We start from the raw sequence: 9,936 nt of genomic DNA, 5'->3' as shown, positions 1-9,936 counted from the left end.
CGAGATGTCAACTTTCCATCAGTTATAGTAGTCCACTAGCTAATTCTTCTTGGACAGACACACTGTGGTCCTTGATGTGAATGATGGAGAGCACACATCATATATTTAACACATGTTTGAAAATAGGTCCAATAACACTGAGAGGCTTAAAAAAGGAACTGCAATATTTCAGAATGAAGACGTGGTATAAAATATGTAGGACTAGTCTAACTTGTATATTCTTGAGAGGATGTCATTCTTTACTGCTGACAGGCCAAATCATTAAAACTACCACACAATGTTGATAAATAGTATCAAATGACAAATGTGTGGAACAAAGTGAACGAAAAATGTCATGAGTGCACTTCAAAATGGTGTCAGACTCCGTGCTGGAATCTATGCATAATTAGTAACATGATGTGACACAAGCCGGTGTGACGTATTTGACAGTACATCTTGACAGTAGGAATTGGGATTTGATGCAGGGTGACATGTGCCAGTTTGCAAACTAAATATGGGAATTGGACTTAAGCTAATTTGAGTGGATGTGCTAAGAAAACTAATGCAACAGTTTTATTACCTAAAGTCTCCGGAATGCTGTGTATTCATCTGACCTACTAGAAAGAGAAATGGGGGTGTTTTATACTCATCACATGTACACTGAAATTTTTTTATTTTTTTTTTGCGTTTCTCAGCGATGTTAGGAAGCTGGGGTTAGAGTGCAGGGTCAGGGTCAGCAGGGTTAGTTTACAGCCTTCCTAAAACTCAAAGGGTTAAGGACCTTGTTTAAGGGCCCCAGGGGGTGCAGCTTGGCAATGCCGTGGCTTAAACCCCCGACCTTCTGATCAGTAACCCAGAGCCTTAACCACTGAGCTACTACACCCCCACATTCTGGGGTGATATTTTAAAACAACTCAATATACTTAATAAATAATTAGTTTACATAATAAAAATCACCTGTTATTTAGCGCTGACTGAAATCTGCAGTGTGACATTTTGGCTCAACTGCAGGAGCGTAAGCTTTTGATTGAAATCAAGAGGGCTCTTGATGCAAAGTTGTCTGCCTGAGGAAAAGATTTATTTGTGAGAAAACTGCAAAGCAAAAACAAAATAAAAAGGGATTGAAGCACTGTGCACATTTAAAGAAAATTCAACAGAAGCAGTCTCCAGGTTTTTTTGTTTGACTGTTTTCTTCCTATTATCAATTGGATGGCACTGGAGGTTTGACCTTAGCCCTTAGTCTTCACAAAGCCCAGGTGAAAAGCAGAGAAGATAATTGGCACTTCAGCTGTAATGATATTAATGATGCAATTAAAACAAGAGTTTGCTTCTCGGGGAGATGGAGAAACAGGTAGTGATGGCTGCTACCCAGGGACTTCACTAGTGTCAGTCTAGCGCTTCTGATGCTGCCATGATGCGCACAAAAGCAAAGGGCCGGAGCAAGAGCGTGCGATGGCTCGCCGCCGAGCGTCTCCTGCCGTGCACACTTGTCTTTGAGTTCTGACCTTGACGCCTACTTCCCCAGTGACAGAGAAGAGATGGAATACATGTATTCGAGATCAAACCGTCTGCTCGGGAATTCACCTGGCTCTGAAGTCTCTCCCTCTGACGAGCTGCACAGCAGCTGTCCTCGTCAAGCGCACTGCTGCAAATTAAGGATAAATGTTAATTAGCTTCGATTTCTCTCAAATCTGCCGCAGATAAATTATTTGTCATTGACAGATCGGTGGAGTATTTATTGTCCATTAGATCCTAGCATGCATGAACTGAAAGTGATTTTAACTTCCTTGTACCAAAGAAGCAAATGTGGCCCTGTGAAAAGCTTACATTTCATTCTTTCTTAAGGTCCAAACCTACTGGTATAAAATAGAAATTAAATTTTACCACCAGAACCTGAAAAACCAGGAAAACAATGGACTCCAGCTGATATACTGCTACACATTTGCCTTTTTTTGCATTGATCATTGACGAATGAAAAATGTCGACAATCGACAATCTGTGTAATCTAGTTGGAAGTCTCTTAGCACACTATATCTACCCACATCTTCGCTGTGCACATGCAAAGGATACCTCTGATACTGCTGATCTGCACCACTTGCATTTGCAAGGTTGCGCTTTACACACCGATTGAGTTTCCAAAGCAGAAAATGCCACAATCACAGAGCAATCGATACAGAAATATCCTTCTATGCTCCCAATAAATGAAATGCTACCACTCGAGAATGGGTGGGGTAGGGGCTGGCAGTGGAGGCGGTGTAAGAGCCACACTCCCAGATTACGACATTTGATGGATGCCCCAAAAACACGGCAGTGATCCTTATTGATTCTCCTTTTTCAATCAGGGGGAACATAATTATCGGTTTGGCTTCTGGCTCCTATGGGGTGATGAGAGTAATCCTGAAAATTCGTTCAAATAGACCAAGGTTAAATACCACAACTCAAACCAACAAACTATGGTGAATTTACTGAATAGATAATAAGCCTTTACAATCCTAAAGGAGTAATGAGATAATTACCAGTCTGTAGATTGCTAACATGAGAATATCTTTGTCTGGGGATGGTGACAAACACACGACTTTCCAGCAGTAGTTGCTCCTCACTGTCTATGTGTCAGTCTTTAATCAACACAATCATATAGGAATTCAGGTTTTACCTGAACAACTAATTTGGGATTTAATCCCACTTCCACTTTCCTTGGAAGACTTTTCACTAGATTTGGAGTCTGGTTGTGGGGATGTGTGACCATTTAGCCATACCAAAGGTGTTCAGTGAGGTTGAGGTCAGGTCTCTATGCTGGACACTCCAGTTCTTCTACTCCAACCATGTCACACCATGTCTTCATGGAGTTTGTTTGTGTATGTGTATAGGAACATTGTCTTTGTGTCAGCAGTTGATGAAAGACTGACATATTGGGGTGTCCCTAAACAATTGGCACTATAATGTATTATAACTGTAGATTAAACATATTCTGGCACTAAATGAATGGGTAGATCTAGTCTGTTGTAGTATGTCACAAAAAAATACATTCATGTGAAAGGTAAATTGTCTCAAGGCATGAATGTCAAGTCAAGTCAAGTCAAGTTTATTTCTATAGCGTTTTTCACAACTGACATCGTCTCAAAGCGGCTTTACAGAATTTAACAGTTAAGGTGAGCGAAGTTATTTTATCCCTGATGATCAGCCTGGGAGACTGTGGCAAGGAAAAACTCCCTTAGATCTTATGAGGAAGAAACCTTGAGAGGAACCAGACACAAAAAGGAACCCATCCTCATTTGGGTGATATCAAGAGTGTGATTATAGTCTTTAAAACAAACCAGAACATTGGAAAGTGAGAACTAACATGCGGACCGGAATGTAAGATTATGAGTAATATCCTTTCTACAGTCTTATGCAGAATTTGTGTGCATGGTGTAGATTCTCTTTCCAATTTGCAAAATACTGTGTATATCTTTTGAAGAAACTACTATTATTTAAAATGATAGCAATAAAGCAAAGACTATGTTCAAGGGAAGTAAAGTATTTTTTATATTCTTTGAAAGAACATTTTGGCATGTTGTGTGCAGTGTTTATTTGCTCAATACACTTTGGCCATTCTCTTGAAATTTGTCAAAAAATGTCACAATAAGTTGTGTGTTTGTTAAAAAAATATATTTCGTTAAAACAACGTAGCTTATAAAAATCGAAGCAGGTGTTTGTATGAAGCATTTGTTGAAGGAGCCTTTTAATTGTAATGCAATCAAAAGTGTGAGGGATCTGGCAGTTAGTGGGAGATATAATAATTGTTTGGAATAGGGATTCTCAGCGGACTCATCTGAGCGTGTTGGCAGGCGTTTGAAGTTTGAAGTTTGCCCTGACATTGGAAAAACTCAAGGGCAGGGGGGATGGGGAAGAAACAGAGCCTCTCAAATGAGACAGGAATAGAAAAATAGTGAAAGTGAAAAGGGAGGGGAAAAAAAACAGAGATGGAGGCAAGTCAACTTCAGAAGTCATAAGTGCTATTTTACTTTGAAGTCAGAGGAAGATATGAGTGGTTTGGTGCACTGAGCGGGCTCTGTGTGTGTGTGTGTGTGTGTGTGTGTGTGTGTGTGTGTGTGTGTGTGTGTGTGTGTGTGTGTGTGTGTGTGTGTTTGTGTGCGTGTTTGTGTGCGTGTTTGTGTGCGTGTTGGTGCAAGCTCAGGACTCGTTGGGATGGTTCGAAACTCAGTTCTCATTAACTATTAGAGCCTACTGTTGCCCTGAGAGACTTCAGCCAAGCTCAAAAAGCCTGCGAAGTCCAAGGACCCTGGGTATGACCTTGAGCATCTCTTAAAAAAATCAACTTAAAAAAAAGAAATTCAACACTTGTCACCTTGAGAATCATTCTACAAGAAACAGAAGTGAGGAGGCAAGAGACACCTCTCCCTGGCAACACACAGGTGCATTGGCCTTCATCCAATATGAAGAAAAGACCACATATGAATTCCTTGTAGCTTTAACTACACTGAAAATGATATCAAACACCATAATGCCTGCGAGCCTGCCCTCCAGCGAGCGCCATGCGCATGTGAGGATGATTGCCTTGTTGTGTTCGCTAACTGCTAGAGCATGCTGAGCCTAAGCTGCAGGGATGCTGATTAAGGCCTAATTGCCCTTAAGCTTCAAGTAGGTGATTCTTAGCTCCTTTCACTTTAAATTGGTTATACGTAGCACAGACTAACAGTCTGTCAGAAACGACATGCTTCATGTGTGTAGCATGAGGCATGTGGACAATTAGAATGGGTATGAGTGCAAAATAATGGATGGGGCTGCTGACTTGAAAATAATACAAAAAAAAAGATAGGCACTGGGACACTTTGACTGGTCTGCAAAAATCACCAAACCACAATCCTATAAAAAACTTGCAAAATTATTTGTGACAGAAGGTGAAACATCAAAATAGTCACTGCCAAACTCTAGCTGAATTGCCAGTCCCGTCAGTGAAAAGGTGGGCTCAAATTAATACCACACTGGTTGTGCTGTTATTTAGGTATTTAGGGGAAGTAGAACCAAGAATAATGCCAGGGAAAACACTATTTAAAATATTTAGTTAGATAATTAATCATTAAATATTTCATATTATATTATAGGCCTTTTTAAAACACTTTTAGCTTCAAGGAAATAATACTGAATATCATAAATAGACAAATAAGCAGTTGTTTACATTTATATAGTAAGCATATGGAGTAAATACCATGTTCTCATCCTGAGATTGATAATCTGCTTATCCTGAACTTCCTTTCAACACTGTACTGTTTGCCTTTTACTCTTCAACACCTGTATACTGTAATAATTTATTATCCCACTATCCGGTGTCACCCAGAAGAGAATGAGCTCCCTTTTGATTCTGCTTCCTCTCATGGTTCCTTCCTCATGTCATCTCAGGGAGTGTATCCTTGCCACTGTCACCTCTGGCTTGCTTATTAGGGATGTGGATCTATACCTGGATTTCTGTAAAGCAGCTTTGTGACAATGTCTATTGTTAACAAAAAAAAAAAAAAAAAAAAAAAAAGAAATGCAAAAAATAACATTTTAAATGAAGGAAAAAATATATATTTTGCTTGTGGGCTCCACATATGATATTCTTACAGGCATACACACACATACATGTGCACACAAAGTAGCCTAGTTAACAGCAAAACTGTAAAGATTCCACCCGGAAACAGGGGGATAAATTATGGCAAAAACTAAAAGTCATGTGAAGTTCCCTTGTACATCCTTGTGACAGGCAGCCAGCGTGGTGGGGAAAATGTCACACGGTGAAAAGGAGGCCAACCCACCAGACAGTCGAATGAAGAAAGGCAACCATTGTGAAAGGAAACGTGAGACCTTTTCATTCTACTCCCCAACTTGTATTAAAACTGAGTCAAACTGTAAACTATTAAACAATCAACTGTCAAGAGGGGGAATACATTGGGAATTTATGGCAAACCTTGTTTTTCTATCAATCTATCTATCTATCAAACTAGAAGAATAGTCACTGAATCTTTTTGAAGATAGTGGTGGATACATCCGGGGACCTCACAGGCGAGTAAATAAAACATGACACTTTTTTCTTATACTTCCCACTTCTTTGCCTCTGTTGTTTAATGGGGAAGCTCCTACAGATCAAAACCACATTAGCATAAACTAATCAATCAATTCCTCAGTCGCCAGCTCACTCCTTTTCATCACTCAATGGATGGAGGTCAACGTTGTGTGTGAGTAAGCAAGGTCCCTCCATACAGCTTGGTGCCAAAAAATCCTTGCCTACCTTCATGCTGTGCAGTGTCTGCTCAAATCATCATACACCCATTTTCCCCCTCTTTCTTTCTTTTTATGTGTGAATGTGCTGCTAAATTCCTCTCTTAGAGCTTTATTTATTTTCAGAAAAAAAGGAACATTCATCCATTGTGAGCATTTTCCCTCTGTAAAAGGATGTGAAGGCTGCGTTACTGGTGACCTTATAAAATTGAAGGTGAGTTGTGTGAATTGCAGGCTTGTGGATGAAGAAAATGTGAGTGAGTTAAGTGTTTTTCTTTAGTCTAATCCAACCTTGCTTTGAATGCCCCTTGGTTTATTCCGAAGCACAGATTCAGACAATAGGCAGTCTTCATAAAGCGCCAGATTCATTGCCTTCAGTCCTGGGCCTACAGCAATAACCACTTGATGACATGGAAAGTACATTAAGTACATTCGAAAGTATTGGATTTCCGCATCTTTTCTTTTTTTTTATACATGTTCTTTTGTGACACTTCAGAATGAAAAGAATTAAATGCTTCTGGCTTATTTGGTTCATATATAACAACACCAAGTGTAAAAACATATGGACCTTCTAGTGTCCATGCTTACTTCAGAGTAAGAGCTCCAGTCTGAATTGGAGCAGTGCAATGCAACGTAGACTTGACTTGGGAGGCACAAAATGCCATATTCCAAAAATAAGCTTCTAAATAACCCCTAAAATGGTCTTGAAATTAGGACATTTCAAATGCTCTGACCTTTCAATAGAGAACAGTACAGTAAATCTATGTAGTCCAAATGCATATCCTGTATTGATTGTAATGGATCATTTGATGGAAAATGTGGCTTTTTCACACAAGCATGCATTTTAAAACTGTCAGTCACAAAGTAAGCTTTGCAAAGTTCACATAGACAAGGTTTCTGCTCCCATGTTAGCCTTGCTCCAGTAGTTACTTGAGGGAAGTATTAGTTTAGTGGTTAATAATTTGGACTTCTGATCTGAAGTTTAAATCTGACCAGCAAGCTGCTACCGCAAGGCCCTTGAGTGAGGCCCTTATCCCTCAACTGTTTGGTTGTATAAATAAGATTATTCTGAATAAGATTTCAGCCAAATGCCATACACGTAAAGGTAGGTAGCACGGAATTAGCTACCCTAGTTGGCTTCCAAGCACTACCGACTGCACACATATAACATGATGAAAAAATATATGGAGGTACTTTATTCCAAATTATTGCTGCATTTGGTTAGCTGAAGTGTATTGAACTAAATTTACATGAATAATACTCACAATACTAAGTTGCAGACCTTAATTTTGTTCCCCATGTTAATCTCAGGATACATTTGCTTTGTTTACGCCTCGAAAATATCCTACATTTTGCTCTGCATATATTTTCACGTTATTCTTACTAGCAAAGCCAATTTGAATTGAGTAAACATGAAGCCAAGTTGCTATGGGGTGGTGTGTTGACAGACAACTGCCTCTCTAAATTGATGTTAGCAAAGACGAGACAACCGTGTGGGCAGAGGTTAGCTTTATTTAGCAACATTAAAATCTGTGGAGTCCATTTTTGCTCTCTTATCTTATTTCCAAGAGCCATTTTGTTATTCTCTCTCCATGTGGCCTGCCTCCCTTTGCAAAAATGCAAATGAATGTAATGTCGAATGACAGGGAAAGTTAACTTTCTTGTGTGTGTATGTATGTGTGTGTGTGTATGTGTGTGTGTGTGTGTGTGTGTGTGTGTGTGTGCGCGCGCGCACGGCGGTTCCCCCTTTGGGATGATGGCGAGCTGTGTAAGCCGTGCTCTAATTCTGTCATTGTCAAAAGTTTTGACATAATAAGCGATTGTTTGCGTGCCTTTGTTCAGTGGTGATTTACAAAGAGAATCAGCATGGCTCCTATTCCTTTAAGGCATGATTGGCACTCCTTATGCTAAATATCATAACTTTTACTGTCGCCGTGTGTTTTTGAGCACCTCTTTCATCTGCTGTGGATCCGCAGGTGTTTACCTTAGCGAAGTGGCCCGTTTCGATAGCTGAGAGAATTCTTTTCGCGATCAAAGCCCTGCGTAGCACTCGGTGTTGACTCTCTTGCTTCCTGCGTGATGATCAAGCACCGTGTTTTGTTAAAGGGCCGTCTCTGACTCTCCCGGCATTTGCCCATAACACTCATCATGTCTGCGTATTTATTGACGCATGTGTGTGTACAGCAAATGAACTGCCAAGTTGAATGGCACACGCTGCTAGAGAGCAGAATTCCATCATCTTACAGTCTTATCAATATGTGCTACATTAACAGGCATTTCTCTTATTAGACAAATCTATATTTGCAGCTACGTCTAAGGCATAGGAGTACATTTAATAAAATACTACATATTGCTATCTAATGCATCCACATTTACGGCATTTATCAGACGCCCTTTTCCAGAGCAACTTACAATTATATAATTCATACAGCTGAGCAGTGGAGGGTTAAGCGCCTTGCTCAAAGGTCCAGCAGTGACAGCTTAGCGGTGGTTGGATTTGAACTCATGACCTTCTGATCAGAATTCCAACATCTTGAGATACCCTTTCCACATCTTTGTTACTTCAGATTTCAAAGTTCCTTTCTTGAGTCTTACTTACTGTAAATTGTATGAGGGGAAAAATTCTTGTTTGATTATTGCCAACACTTTACAACAAAAAAAATAAAACATCACATCACAAAGGTCTTCACACTGTAAAATACCTCACACCTGTTTTTAAGTTAAATGCCAGTGATGCTACTAGTGACCTCAGTCTAAAAATTTTAAGCAGGCACTGTTTAGTTGCACAATGTAGTATGCGCTTAAATTTCTAAACAACACTTTGGACGCTTTTGTCACTATTAAATTAGCACCGCTTTCATCACTTGCATGTTTTCTTTTTCTCTCGGTTTGTCTTTGGATTCTTGAGCTTGTGCAACCTTGACCATGTGACTATAGTTCCCAGGCAACCACACCACTTAGATTCTCTGTAGGACCCTTTCAGGGGTTCTTCTGTCAAAGGTACTTATAAAAAACACTGATGTTTTTTGTTATTTGTTTTTTTTTTTTTTTGTTTGTTTTTTTTTAAATCATCCATATGCTACAGATTCCTGGGACAGAGGAAAATGATGCAGCATAAATTTAGGGTACATACATCAAAATTTACAAAGGAAAAACGAATGAATGGAGATGTAGCTAAATTGACATGTGTGTGTTATTCAGAATAAACAGATATATAATTTTTTTCCCCTTTGTAAACAGAAATTAAGAATGCAGACTGTGTGCATATTACAGTAAAAGTTACATTTTGAACAGTGGGCTAAAAAGCCTCAGAAGTAAATTAACAGCTCAGCAACAATTCAAAAACTAGTATTGACTACAGAATGGCTGGTGAATTCGTCTCAGCTGCATCTATCTTGGTGCCTATACAAGATAACTCAATGCCTAACTCTGCTTAAACTACATCAGAGTGTGTGTGCAATACACGATAATAGTAAAGGTTTCGGTATATATTAAGTCAGTAGTAATAAACTATAAAGCAGTAATTAATTGACATTTTATGAAGAAAAATAATTTTCTTTATTTTTTAACACACCTTAAGCAAGTAATTTACAAATAAGGTTCATGAGGTGCTTCATGCTTCACATTACTTTCTTATCACTTTCTACAGAAGGTCAGATAGAAAACTTTGCTTGCTTTTTCCCCCCAAACTTTCCTGTG

The 9,936-nt window shown here is 39.2% G+C and overlaps 2 protein-coding genes across 2 annotated transcripts in view; one reads left to right on the top strand and one right to left on the bottom strand.

Moving 5' to 3' along the window:
• Positions 1 to 9,936, bottom strand: part of tmem178bb (transmembrane protein 178Bb) — a 485,881-nt gene that overhangs the window by 57,593 nt on the left and 418,352 nt on the right. The gene's annotated exons all lie outside the window — the stretch shown is intronic.
• hmga2 (high mobility group AT-hook 2) overlaps positions 1 to 9,936 on the top strand; it is a 164,265-nt gene that overhangs the window by 91,973 nt on the left and 62,356 nt on the right. The gene's annotated exons all lie outside the window — the stretch shown is intronic.

This window comes from Silurus aristotelis (genome assembly GCF_946808225.1).
Source record: "Silurus aristotelis genome assembly, chromosome: 24".
Lineage (NCBI taxonomy): Eukaryota > Metazoa > Chordata > Actinopteri > Siluriformes > Siluridae > Silurus > Silurus aristotelis.
The sequence above is the reverse complement of the archived record's forward strand: the minus strand, read 5'-3'. Positions and strand labels throughout refer to the sequence as shown.